We start from the raw sequence: 14,876 nt of genomic DNA on the forward strand, positions 1-14,876 counted from the left end.
CACTCACTGGGCCACACACACCCCACTTGACTGGCATCGGTTGAGCTCCCTTTTGAAAAAGAAAAAGATGCTTTGCATGAAGCACTCTCAAAAATACGCGTGCCTTTCCCGTCCCCTGGCTGACCCAGGGGAAGAAAAGTCCTCTGAGAGCCATGACTTGTTCATCTTGGTTCTTTTAGAGACACAGCGAGGGGACTCCAACCACAGTCTCCCTCGTTTCCACTCACTGGGCCACACACACCCCACTTGACTGGCATCGGTTGAGCTCCCTTTTGAAAAAGAAAAAGATGCTTTGCATGAAGCACTCTCAAAAATACGCGTGCCTTTCCCGTCCCCTGGCTGACCCAGGGGAAGAAAAGTCCTCTGAGAGCCATGTCCACATTGTCAGTGGACAGACACGTGTGCTTATCTGCCAGCAGACCCACAGCAGCACTGAAGACAGGTTCCGAGAGAACGCTGGCTGCAGGACACGACAAGATCCCCAAGACGTACGTGGCGAGCTCAGGCAATTTATCAAGATTGGAAGCCAAGAATGAGCAGGGCTCAAGTTGCACATTAATGGAATCGATGTTTCCTTGCATATACTCATATATCTGTGTGTCCTCCTCTTTTTCCTTGTCCAGCTGTTTTGTTTTCGCATGAGTATATGTCCTTGTCACTTTCCAATGTGTTTGAGTTGTTTGTCACCTTTAGGACACCTTTGAGGGTGTTTTCTAGGTGTTTTTCTGTGTTTGTGATTGCCTGCCATTGTTTCCTATTGGCTCGAGTTCGGTTCGTCGAACGTTCGACGAACCGAACTCGAACGGGAGGTCCGTTCGGCGAACCAACCTCGAGCCGAACCGCGACCGGTTCGCTCATCTCTAGTCATGATAACACTTGTACCATCTTTTCATTTAGATTCCACCTACAATTATTTACCGATTCCAGTTCTGAAATAGGCTTTCATGATCTACTCACTAGAATTCTCAAGTGCATAAGGTACTGAGACATATACATGTTCACACCATTATAAAGAACAAAGTATAAACATTGAGGTTTTTCTCACACCCATGTTCCTGTGTTCTTTGATATGATATGTGTTCATTTCCTTCACTATATAGGATTGCAAGTTTTCCATTTGTACCTTAATGGCAATGACGCTATACAATTGAACACATATCATCCTGTTATCCATATAGGTGTGTATTTACCTGCTTGACTATTTTTGGTTGTTTGATCCAGAATGTTTCTCCAGATAGGTCATGTGGAAATTTTCTTTCCTCAGTACAAATGTTTTCACTATGGCTTTGGAAAAATTTTTTGTATGTGCATCATGGTCATTTGACCCATTGTACTCTCAAGTAGCAATATATTGTACTGTTATGTTGTACTATGTACTAATTACGTGTTTATATGGTTTTGTAACCCTTTATGATCTTAGATAACTTTATCCTTGATAAAGACCTAAAAACAAGGTCGAAACGTTGGATGAATTATCCTTTTGCACAAATAAAGAATTTTCAGCATTCCAAGAGTTCTTTTCTTACGTTATTGATCACTATAGTGTGCCAGAGCTATTTCTATTGAATTGACTCTTATTTTTTCTGAGCACCTGCTATATACACAGTGACCCAGACATATTCAAGTTTCATTCAGAAGGCAGAGGGAAGCCTTAGCAGCTGAGCCTATATCTTGGCTTGTGAGCATTAGAACAGGCCGGCGATTACAGGGTAACATGAAAAATGTCCAGCTTGCATTATGACTAGAACATGACAATATCCTTTTAAGTACTAACCTATGATGCGTTCCTAAGCAGTTGATGTTATATGTTCTACATTTCATTTTCTGCAAACTTTACAAGTAGTAGAATTTGCTTTGATATAGGCAACTGGATTTTCACAATGAAAAGGCAAAGGATAACGCCCGAAAAAGACGCCATACATTATGTCAGTGCCATCACTGACAAACCTGGATTGACCATGAAATACATCAATCCCCTTAAAGGTGAGTTAAAACAAGTTTTAACTAAATTGCCTTAATATTGTCATGCATTAGAATGACTGTCTTAGGTAATGATAAATATTTTCTACAGGAAGAGGAGTGTTTGCTGAAACTGAAATCGAAAAAGGGAGTTTTGTTGCAGAATATCGAGGCGAGCTCACGTATGCACTTACGATGGTAGACAACTACTCGAGATTTATGGTTGTGGTACAAGTCAAAGATCTAATGGCCCATACTGCAGCGAAGGTCTTCCAAGCACACTTATGCAGACCTCATGGCTACTCAGAGAGAGTCCTCACAGATCAAGGCACAGCCTTTGAAGCGGAAATCTTCAAGGACTTCTGCAGCTTTTACCGATGCAGGAAGATGCGCACTACACCCTACCATGCTCAAACCAATGGTTATCAACCTGCTCAGGACTTTACCCCATATTCCAGATGTGGCCTTACAAGTGATTTATAGAGGGGTAACAATACGTTGGGATCACCGGATCTAATCTCCCTTTTTATACACCCTAAAATCTTGTTTGCTTTAGAATAAACAATAACATCATAAAGGTATAGCAGTACCGTTTCAAAGTTTCGGTGTCCCAAGCAGCATTCCATCAGCCTCTGGAAGGTTCCTGGCAAATTGCACAGCTCGAAGGGCATGCTTTTGAACTCGCAGAGACCCATCGGGGTGGCAAAGGCGGTCTTCTCCCGGTCTGCCTCAGCAACGGACACTTGCCAATAGCGACTAGTGAGATCAAGGGTAGAAAAATAATTTGCAGTTCTCAATGCAGCTAGCTATTCCTCAATACAGGGGAGTGGTGCTGTCCTTCTTCTTTAACAGGACCAACGGAGCTGCCCAGAGGCTACAACTGTCACGGATAACCCCAGCCTCCTTCATGTTGCTCAACATGTCCTTGGTACACTGGTAATGTGCAGGTAGTTTTGGCTTATATCTCTCTTTGATGGGTGGGTGTGCACTTGTGGGGATGTAGTGTTTGACCCCTTTTATTCTTCAAAAGTCTAGCGGATGTTTGCTGAAGACTTGCTCGTATTCTTGCACTAGCCTGTAGACCCCCTTCTTGTGATGTGAAGGTGTGGAGTCAGTGCCTACGTGTAATTCCTTACACCACTCCTCTGGCTGACTTGGTGAGCTGTCACTGAATGGGTGGGCTGAAGCAATGGTGGATGCTGCTGTTTGGATAGCATGTGTATCTACTGAGAACAGCTTATCAATGGTGGCAAATCGGAGCAGCTTAATCTCTTGCTCTCCGCAGTTCAACACTCTCATGGGCACTCTTCCCTTCCATATTAATGAATAAAACTATGATGTAAATAGCATATAGATACCCCACAAATGCAGATAAAAGTAGGTTATGGGAAAAGGGGGAAGAGAGAAACAGGAAAATAGTGGAATAAAGTATACCTTCCAGGTGGGAGAGGAAATGGCAGCACAGCCAGTGGAGGTGAAGCAAGGGGAGCCTGCAACTAAAGAGTTGAGAGCGTTATCACATGGTGACTGAGCCTGATTGTAACAGGAGCATAGAGGTGCCGATCCTGTCTTACCTGTGTTGGTATAGAAGTGGGTGTCCTGTGGTGGAGTCAGCTATGTGCAGTGGTGGCCGTGGGTTCTTTTATGTGCGACCGTAGTAATAGCTGCGCCCACTTCCTGTATGGGAGTGGAATGCAGTGAGGGTAATGGAACGCACGCCTGCGCATTTGTGTTTAACGTCGCGCATGTGCAGAACGGAGAAAAGGCTGCGCTCACTTCCTAATGAAAGGGAGTGAGACGCATCTGGGAAGGGAAGGGAAAAGATTAGGGTTTGGGGATGATGAAAGGGCTTTCTACGGGCAAGGATGGCAAAGGGTGGCAGTGACGGAAAGTCAGGCAGCCTGTCCTGTCCTGTCCTGTCCGTCCGTCTTTTTGTATCATGAATTGGAAAGACTGCAAGGGGGAGGGGAGGTGCTTGTGTCCAAAAGGAGGAGTTATTCAGATTCATTGCAGTGGGCGGCGGCTGCAAAAAGCACCATTCTTCTTGTTTTTGCTCTGCAAAACAGCCTTTTCAAGGGTTGGCTTGGGTGACAAAATGTCTTCTGTAGGCGTGGGTTTGTCTCCCTCTCCCTAAGATGTGTCCGGTATAGGCCAGGGTGCCACTCAAGGCCGTAACCAATTCGGGTTATAGCTTCTCGGCCTTTTGGCTAAGATCAAGTGTAGTTTCGGAGGACGCTACCTTGGTCGGTACTGGAAGGTGCCTGGGATTGCACGTCTGCCGGCCTTGAGGAAGTGTGTGCGCCTTCTGGTGACACATAGCCCTCTTGTGCCTGGACGGTTCCCAGGCAACGGGAGGCGATCACCTTTGTTATTTTGAAGTCCTACTGATAAACAGAAAAAAAAAAAAATTAAATCTGTTCTTATCAGTTTAATATCTGATACGTCCCCTCTCTGGGGACCATATATTAAATGGATTTTTAGAACAAGGAGATGGAAAAAATCTTGCTCTGTCCACTCCACGCATTGACCTGGTATTGCAGTACCTCCAGGACCGGTGCACCCCTTCTTAACCCAGTTTCCAAAAGCAGAACTCAATTCACCTGATTCAAATGAGCCCCATTAGTGAATTGAAAGAAAGCAAAAACTTTATATGCACCTCAATTTGGCCAATTCACTTTTCACACTTTCACCCTTTTTTTTATCTTTCACACCTTTTACTTGCTTTATTGATGCAAAAAGCTGTGCCAAATAGCAAACTCATCTCCACTCAACTTGACCAACTCTGCTATGTCCCGTGCAGTATCTTATTCTCAGTCTTATCTAGATCATTTGCAATTGAATAGAATAGATCCCTTTTGGCTGCTTATGACTGTGTAAAATATGTAGTTTTACTGGGCTGGGATGAGAGAATCCATTGAAGCATGGTGTAGGGATTGTGGTTCCTGTGTGCTAAGAAGAGAGGCTGGCACCAGCCAGAAAGCCCCATTGCAGCCAATAATCACTTAATAACTTTTTCAACTTGTCATCATATGGGAGGCCTTCCATTCCTTGTAGTAGTCTAGTTGCCCACCTTTGAACTGACTCTAACTTCTGAATGTCCTTATTAAAATGTGGAGCCCAAAACTGGTTCCCATATTCCAGATGTAGCCTTACAAGTGATTTATAGAGGTGTAACAATACGTTGGGATCACGGGATCTAATCTCCCTTTTTATACACCCTAAAATCTTGTCCCAAGCAGCATTCCATCAGCCTCTGGAAGGTTCCTGGCGCATTGCACAGCTCGAAGGGCATGCTTTTGAACTCGCAGAGACCCATAGGGGTGGCGAAGGCGGTCTTCTCCCGGTCTGCCTCAGCAACGGACACTTGCCAATAGTGACTAGTGAGATCAAGGGTAGAAAAATAATTTGCAGTTCTCAATGCAGCTAGCGATTCCTCAATACGGGGAGTGGTGCCGTCCTTCTTTTTTAACAGGATCAACAGAGCTGCCCAAAGGCTACAACTGTCACGGATAACCCCAGCCGCCTTCATGTTGCTCAACATGTCCTTGGTACACTGGCAATGTGAAGGTGGTATTGGCTTATAGCTCTCTTTGATGGGTGGGTGTGCACCTGTGGGGATGTGGTGGTGGACCCCTTTTATTCCCCCAAAATCTAGCGGGCTTCCCACCGGTAACCCGCTCCCCAGCTTGGATGGATGCTGAGGGAGCCCCTTTTGCCCGCAGGCTCTGGCCCTGGGAACTGTAGCCTTGGCGGTGACTGTGCTTCCCTCTACGGTGTGAGCTGTTGCCTTCAATCGGGTCTTGACTGCTGGGAAACCCTGGAGGTTCCTGTCGCTAACGGATTTGACCGGTTTTACGGCGACTCCTAGCCTGGTCGGGGTCCGTAGGCCCTGCCGGATGGTGCTGGCTTCTCTTCACTCCCCGATCTGGTACCGGCGGGCCACCGCCCATCCCCGGTCCGTACGGTTCACTCCAATCAGCCTCTCCTGCAGAAGGTCACCACCGTCTGCCAACCTTGCTGAGTGCCCGGGCCACACACACGGACACGGTCAGTCTCCTCTCCTCTTCACTTCTCTAACTCCAAAACTGATCTCTAATCTGACTCCTTTTCCCGCCTCCAGGACTGTGAACTCCTCGGTGGGTGGGATCAACCGCCTGGCCCACCCCCTGGTGTGGACATCAGCCCCTGGAGGAAGGCAACTAGGATTTGTGTTTAGCTTCGGTGTGCCTAGCCGGAGTGTAGAGCGTGTTGGTGTAGTACCTGTGACGACCTGGCTTGTCCAGGGCGCCACATTCCCCTATAGTAAAATGCAGACCGTCCGCGGGCTGCCCGTCCATCACCGGTTTTATTTTCACAACTGAAAAAGAATAAAACGGTAAAACATGTAAAAGCATCATAAACATTTTACAACGGTACAGCTTCCGCTCTTCTCCCACCCAAACAACCTGGCCCTGATGCTGCCCCTAAGAAGCGGGCAGCACCCCTTGACCCCAGTCCAGCACCAAGTTGCCCGAGCGGGTTCTGTCTCTTTCAGGGGGCCCACGTCCAAGGGGACCCCTGAACCCCCGGAGGATCGCCACCGGTTACGGTAGTGGCGGGCCTAGGCCATCCCTTTCCTCCAGGCCCATCCTCCCAAATCAGCCTCTCCGGAGGCGGTAACGGTGTCAAGCCAACAAACATTTTTATTTACATTGCACTAAGTTTGTGGTTGCCCTGCAAGTTCTCGGGCTTGTCCGTAAGCAGTTCCTTACGCAATGGTTGCACAGTCCCTACGGGGACAACAGTTGCCGGCAACGGCCGGTTTAATCACGGTTCAATCAGGTAAACTTCTTTGGTTGATCATCTTTACTTATCATTTAAAACTTTCAAACTGGTACACTCAACACATAAAGCCCCCCCCTTTTAAAGAGTAGTTTCCCTGTACCTAAGTGGGGGTCTACCTAGGTTGGGGCGAGTGGACCTTCGGGATCCGGTGTCAGTGGTGACAGGCAGTGGGGCAGAGGGAACAGTCAGTTCCTCCTCCCTGCTATCATGTGGGGCAGGCGGAGGCGTAGGGGAGCTGGGTACAGGTACATCCCTGGGCACTGGCTCGCGGTTAACCGTTTCCATCATTTTTTCATCCACGGGTTGTGGGAACAGTATCACTGGAAGGATCACCGCACCGTTCTGTGTAGGCCAGTCTGCTGGAAAATCACCCATCATGGTGTGGATTACCTCTTTTTCCTTCTCCACTGGACTGGGAACTGGAGCCTCATCCGCTACTCTCAATGCTGGTGGGCACTTCTTCAGGTGGTCTCGGGAAACCGTGGCCAAAGTCCCCCCCTGGTCACGGCTGATCTGGTAGGCCTTCCCATTCTCCCATCCTGTGGGCTGGACTACATACGGGGTTTTTTCCCATTGATCATCCAGCTTGTGGGCCCTTCTTTTCCGCTTCAGCACTACATCCCCAGGTTGGAAGGAACCGGCAGGCGCCTTCTTGTTGAAGCACTGCTCCTGTTGTCCCCGACTCCGGCACAAGTTCTTTTCAACATACTCCTGGACCTGTCGGTACTGTGTCCTCCGCCGAGTGTCCCATTCAGCTGTCGACAGGAGTGCTTCTGAAGCTTCCAAGCCCATTTCCAGATCCACTGGTAGCCGGCCGGGACGAGCTCTCATCAGGTATGCTGGAGTGCATTTCGTAGAGCTGGAAGGGATGTTGTTGTACATATCGACCAGGTCAGGTAGATTCTCCAGCCACAGGTTCCGCTCTTCCAGTGGTAACGTCTTGAGGAGGCCCAGGACCAAGTGGTTCATCTTTTCACAAATGCCATTGGTTTGGGCGTGGTAAGGCGTGGTCCGGATTTTCTTGCAGCCGTACAACTGGCAGAATTCCTGGAATACCTCTGCTTCAAAGGCCGGACCCTGGTCGGTAAGCACCCTCTCCGGGTACCAATGCGGTCAACAGAAATAAGCCTGGAAAGCCTTAGCAGCGGTGCGGCCGGTTAAGTCCTTAACTGGGACAACCACCAGGAACCTCGAGTAGTGGTCTACGATGGTCAGAGCGTAGGTGTACCCACTTCGGCTGGGGGTGAGCTTTACATGGTCAAGGGCAACCAGCTCCAGCGGTTGGTGTGTAATGATCGGGTGTAGGGGTGCCTTCTGGCTGGCCTCGTCCTTCCTTCTCAATGCGCAAGGGCCACATTCTCGGCACCAGGCCTCCACAGATTCCCGCATTCCACTCCAATAGAACCGCTCTCTTAACAACATCTCTAGCTTCTTCCACCCGAAGTGCACTGCACCATCATGGTATGCTTGCAGGACGGTGGGCACGTTAGCCTGGGGAATCACCAGCTGGCGGATCTTCTCGTGAGTCTTTGGATTAATCAGCTCGCGATACAACTTCCCCTGGTGTAGGTATAGCCGGGTCCATTCTTGCCACAGACGTTGGGCTTCGGCAGGGGCAGCAGGGTCTATCCCAGCAGAACCCTGTTCCACTAGAGTCTTGACCAGGCGGACAGCAGGTGCCTGGTCCTGAGCTTCCTGCCAGTCCTGTCGGGGCAGCGGATCCAGGTTCACCCGTTGTTGGTAGACGTGCACCTTCTCAGTGAATGGCCGGTGAAATGCAGGCAACTCGATCTCTTCGAGGTCATCATCCTCTGGCCCCTCTTCCGACAGGTGGGGCATCCGGGAGAGTGCATTGGCATTGACGTTGGTACGGCCGGCCCGGTACTTGATGGTGAAATCGTAGTTGGCTAACCTGGTCACCCACCGCTGCTCCAACGCGCCCATCTTGGCCGTATCTAGATGGGTCAGCAGGTTATTGTCTGTGTACGCGGTGAACTTGGCTGCTGCCAGGTAATGGCGGAACCGCTCGGTGATAGCCCACACCAGTGCCAAGAGCTCAAGCTTGAAGGAGATGTAGTTCTCAGGGTTCCTCTCAGTCGGTCGGAGTTTTCGGCTAGCATAAGCTATTACCTTTTCCCTTCTGTCTTGGACCTGGGATAGAACAGCCCCCAAGCCCACATTGCTGGCGTCGGTGTAGAGGATGAATGGGCGGCTGTAGTCAGGGTACGCTAGGATTTCCTCTCCGGTCAGGGCTGTTCTCAGCTGGCGGAAGGATTCCTCATGCTTTTCTTCCCACACCAATGGGGCTACTAGGGATCTACCACCCTTGGTCTGTCCTACGAGGAGGTCTTGCATGGGGGCAGCCATCTTTGTGTACCCCTTAATGAAGCGACGGTAATATCCCACCAGGCCCAGAAACTGCCTCACTTCCCTCACTGTGGTCGGTCTCGGCCAGTCTTGGATGGCGGTGATCTTCTCGGGGTTGGGGGCGACACCTTCCGCACCAACCACATGTCCTAGGTACTGCACTCTGGGTTTCAGCAGATGACACTTTGAGGGCTTCAACTTCATCCCATACTTGGCAAGGGACGCGAACACCTCGGCTAGGTGCTCCAGGTGGGCTTCATACGTCTGTGAGTACACAATCACATCATCCAAGTACAGCAAAACGGTCCCATAGGCAGTCTTCTCTCGGTCTTCCGGTGCCACGGCCACCTGCCAGTACCCGCTGGTGAGGTCAAGGGTGGAGAAGTAGTTAGCGGTTCTCAGCGAGGCCAGGGACTCTTTGATGCGGGGCAGAGGGTAAGCATCCTTATGCGTTATCTGGTTAATCTTCCGGTAATCCACACACATCCGCATGGTGCCATCCTTCTTCTTAACCAGCACCAACGGAGCGGCCCAGGGACTACAGCTGTCCCTAATAACCCCTGCCTCCTTCATGTTCCTCAACATGTCTTTGGCGCATTGGTAGTGGGCAGGGGGAATAGGCCTGTATCTCTCTTTAATAGGGGAGTGTGTACCGGTAGGGATGTGGTGTTGAACCCCTTTAATCTGCCCAAAATCTAGAGGGTGCTTGCTAAAAACCCGCTCATACTCCTGTACCACCCGGTATACCCCTTCCTTGTGGTGTATGGGGGTATCATCAGTGCCGACATGTAGCTCTCGATACCACTCGCCTAACTCCCCCAGGGATGAGTGGGAACCGGCAGCAGGCGGTGTGACCGGGGGAACGGCTTCATGGATCGTGTGGGGATCTAGAGTGAGCAATTTGGCAAGGGTAGCGTACCGGGTGGTGCATGAATGCACACATTGTCAGGTTTCCGGGTTTTCCAGTCCTCTTTTGAAAGAGCTTGCCCTCGGTTAACATGGAGTTTTATGTTCTGTTGCCCTACTTCCTGTCCAGCTGCTTAAAAGGCCGCCTCTAAGCCTAGTCCAGTGCCTGAGTATACTGCTTGCTGTGTGCTCCTGCTTTGCTGCTGCTGCTACTTGATTACCTTTGGATCCTCCTGAAAATCTACCGACCGACTCTGGACCACACCCGGTTTCTTCAAACTGTGCCCGGACTCCGTCTGCCGTCTTTGGTCAGCACGTCTGCCCGGTTTCTTCCGGTTCATAACCATTCTGGACTTTCATCCCGTACGGACACTTCTGGACTTTACCGCTTGCCCCTTGTGTCCCGGCTGCGGCGCATTTAGGCCTTCCGGGGTTGATTGCCGGACAGTCCCTGTATAGGGGTTCGCTCTGGTGGTCTCCCTGGGGGAGTCTGGTGCGTGGCCCCGGGAATCCCCTTCGCTCCGTTTCAGAAAGGTATTTTCATGTGTTTGTTATACTGTGTATTTCCGTTGTGTATCTACCATGGTTACATATCATAAACATCTTGTACCACAAACTCGTCTCTGGCTGTCATTGCCCTAACGCTATCGAAATCCTCAAAACATACAATAGTATTACATTATACTCAGGCCACAAGAGGATTTCACTGGGGCAATGACTGAGACACGAGGAGTAGATCAGCTCTTTTCTATGATTAACTCCTTGCAGCAGGAGATGGAGGTGGTGCAGACTAAACTTAGAGATATGGAGGCACAGCTGGGCCATGATCACCAGGTACTGGGTCCGGCTATACAGGACTTGCAAGTCAGAGTGGAGGCTCAGGAAGCCGGCCCCACTACGTCCGTATCAGCTGCCGGTATGCCTAGGTTACCCCCATTCCGTTTCAATGGTGACCGTAGTCAGTTTCGTGGATTTGTGAACCAATGTATACTGTTTTTTGATGTACATGCTGATTATTACCGTTCTGACCGGTCCAAAGTGTTATGTATAATTATGTTATTAACCTCACAAGCACTGGCTTGGGCTAATCCTATGATAGAGAACCGGGACATCCGTTTAAATCACCTAGATGATTTTCTGACCGCAATGGCGCAGATGTTCATAGTATCATAGTATCATAGTATCATAGTTTTTAAGGTTGAAGGGAGACTCTAAGTCCATCTAGTTCAACCTGTAGGCTAACATGTTGATCCAGAGGAAGGCAAAAAAACCCCAATGTGGCAAACAAGTTCCAATGGGGAAAAAATTTCCTTCCTGACTCCACATCCGGCAATCAGACTAGTTCCCTGGATCAATACCCTGTCATAAAATCTAATATACATAACTGGTAATATTACATTTTTCAAGAAAGGCGTCCAGGCTCTGCTTAAATGTTAGTAGTGAATCACTCATTACAACATCATGTGGCAGAGAGTTCCATAGTCTCACTGCTCGTACAGTAAAGAATCCTCGTCTGTGATTATGATTAAACCTTCTTTCCTCAAGACGTAGTGGATGCCCCCGTGTTCCAGTCGCAGGCCTTGGTGTAAAAAGATCTTTGGAAAGGTCTCTGTACTGTCCCCTCATATATTTATACATTGTGATTAGATCCCCCCTAAGCCTTCGTTTTTCCAAACTAAATAACCCCAAGTTTAATAACCTGTCTTGGTATTGCAGCCCACCCATTCCTCTAATAATCTTGGTGGCTCTTCTCTGCACCCTCTCCAGTTCAGCTATGTCCTTCTTATATATCGGTGACCAGAATTGTACACAGTATTCTACGTGCGGTCGCACTAGTGACTTGTACAGAGGTAGAACTATATTTTTTTCATGAACACTTATACCTCTTTTAATACATCCCATTATTTTATTAGCCCTGGCAGCAGCTGCCTGACACTGTCCACTAAAGTGAAGTTTACCATCCACCAATACACCCAAGTCTTTTTCTGTGTCTGTTTTACCCAGTGTTCTACGATTAAGTACATAATCATAAATGTTATTTCCTCTACCCAAGTGCATGACCTTACATTTATCTACATTAAACTTCAATTGCCACTTCTCAGCCCAATCCTCCAATTTACATAAATCTCCCTGTAATATAAAATTATCCTCCTCTGTATTGATTACCCTGCAGAGTTTAGTATCATCTGCAAATATTGAAATTCTACTCCGCATGCCCCCAACAAGGTCATTTATAAATATGTTGAAAAGAAGTGGGCCCAATACTGACCCCTGTGGTACCCCACTATGAACTGAGACCCAGTCCGAGTACGTACCATTAATAACCACCCTTTGTTTCCTATCACTTAGCCAGTTTTTAACCCAGTTACACATATTTTCCCCTATCCCCATTATTCTCATTTTATGTACCAACCTTTTGTGTGGCACCGTATCAAAAGCTTTTGAAAAGTCCATATACACAACATCCACTGCATTTCCCTGGTCCAGACTTGAACTTACCTCTTCATAGAAGCTGATCAAATTAGTTTGACAGGATCGATCCCTCATAAACCCATGTTGATACTCTGTCATAAGGTTATTTTTCTTGAGATACTCCAATATAGCATCTCTCAAGAAACCCTCAAGGATTTTACCAACCGTAGAGGTTAAACTTACTGGCCTATAATTTCCCGGCTCAGTTTTTGTCCCCTTTTTGAATATTGGCACCACATTTGCTATGCGCCAGTCCTGCGGTACCGACCCTGTTATTAAGGAATCTGAGAAGATTAAAAATAATGGTCTATCTATCACAGAACTCAATTCCTGTAGTACTCTGGGGTGTATGCCATCCGGGCCCGGAGATTTGTCAACCTTAGTGATTTCGAGGCGGCGGCGTACTTCCTGCTGGGTTAAGCAGGTAATATTCAAGTGTGAATTTATGGTATCACTGGTCATGTCATCTGCCATGGCATTTTCTTGTATAAAAACCGTAGAAAAAAAGTCATTCAGCAGGTTGGCTTTACCCTCATCCCCTTCCACCATTTCACCAAGACTATTTTTAAGGGGGCCAACACTATCGCTTTTCAGTTTTTTACTGTTTATGTAGTTAAAGAATATTTTAGGATTATTTTTACTTTCTCTCGCAATGAGTCTCTCTGTCTCAAACTTAGCTAACTTAATTTGCTTTTTACATATTTTATTTAATTTTCTATAATTATATAATGCCTCATCACTACCTACCCTCTTTAATTCTTTTAAGGCTTTCTGTTTTTCTTTTATTGCTTCCCTTACAGCTCTATTTAGCCATAGGGGTTTCCTCCTATTTCTAGCATGTTTGTTCCCATAGGGTATATTTTCTGCACAAGCCCTATTCAGGATGCTCATAAAAGTCTCCCATTTGCTTTGTGTACTTTTATTACTTAGTACATCATCCCAGTTTATTGCACTAAGATCATCTCTCAACCGTTTAAAATTTGCTTTCCTGAAGTTTAGTGTCCTTGTAGCCCCTCTACTAGACATCTTACTAAAGAATACATGAAAACTTATTATTTTGTGATCACTATTCCCCAAGTAACCCCCAACTTGTATATTTGATATGCGGTCTGGCCTATTGGTTAGTACAAGGTCTAGTAGTGCTCCCCCTCTTGTGGGGTCCTGTACCATTTGTGAAAGGTATCTTTCATTGTTATCAAAAATCTATTTCCTTTGCTGGAACTGCAAGTTTCTGTTCCCCAATTTATATCAGGATAGTTAAAGTCCCCCATAATAATTACCTCTCTGAGACTCGCTGCTTTATCAATTTGCTTTATGAGGAGATTCTCTACCTCTTCCATAATATTCGGCGTCTTATAACACACCCCTATCAGTATTTTATTATTCATTCTCCCCCCCCTTATCTCCACCCATAGGGACTCTACATTCTCAGTACCCTCACATATGTTGTCACGCAGGATGGGTTTTAAGGATGATTTTACATATAGACACACACCTCCCCCTCGCTTATTTGTACGGTCATTCCTGAATAGGCTATAACCCTGTAAATTAACAGCCCAGTCATAGCTCTCATCCAGCCATGTCTCTGATATCCCCACTATATCATAATTTTCTTCCAACAATATTAATTCTAATTCCTCCACCTTATTTGTGAGGCTTCGGGCATTAGTGTACATGCACGTTACGTATGACTCTGTACCTGTATTCCTGCTTACTGTATTAACTGTCCTAACCCTTCCCCCCGTACCACCCCCAATTTCATTACTTGTGCCCTGGTCACTATCTGCACTACATTCCCCTTCTATAAAGTGAATACCCTCGCCCCCCATTCCTAGTTTAAACACTCCTCCAACCTTCTAGCCATTTTCTGCCCCAGCAGAGCTGCACCTTCCCCATTAAGATGCAGCCCATCCCTAGCATAGAATCTGTAGCCAACTGAAAAGTCGGCCCAATTCTCCAGGAACCCAAAACCCTCTTTCCTACACCAATTCCTGAGCCACCTGTTAACCTCCCTGATCTCCCTTTGCCTCTCTAGTGTGGCTCGTGGCACAGGTAGTATTTCCGAAAATACCACCTTTGAGGTCCATGCTTTAAGCTTACAACCTAATTCCCTGAAATCATCTTTAAGGACCTTCCACCTACCTCTAACTTTGTCATTTGTGCCAATGTGTACAATGACCGCTGGGTCCTCCCCAGCCCCTCCCAGTAATCTGTCAACCCGATCAGCGATGTGCCGAACTCGAGCGCCAGGAAGACAACACACTGTTCGGCGATCCCTGTCTTTGTGACAGATTGCCCTATCTGTCCCCCTAATAATTGAGTCCCCCACTACCAGTACCTGTCTTGCC

The 14,876-nt window shown here is 47.6% G+C and overlaps 1 pseudogene; it reads left to right on the forward strand.

The window, feature by feature from the left end:
* Positions 1-4,317: 4,317 nt before the first annotated feature.
* On the forward strand, positions 4,318-4,524 carry LOC142261407 (U2 spliceosomal RNA; annotated as a pseudogene).
* Positions 4,525-14,876: the final 10,352 nt, after the last annotated feature.

The sequence above is a fragment of the Anomaloglossus baeobatrachus genome, unplaced genomic scaffold, assembly GCF_048569485.1.
Source record: "Anomaloglossus baeobatrachus isolate aAnoBae1 unplaced genomic scaffold, aAnoBae1.hap1 Scaffold_216, whole genome shotgun sequence".
NCBI lineage: Eukaryota > Metazoa > Chordata > Amphibia > Anura > Aromobatidae > Anomaloglossus > Anomaloglossus baeobatrachus.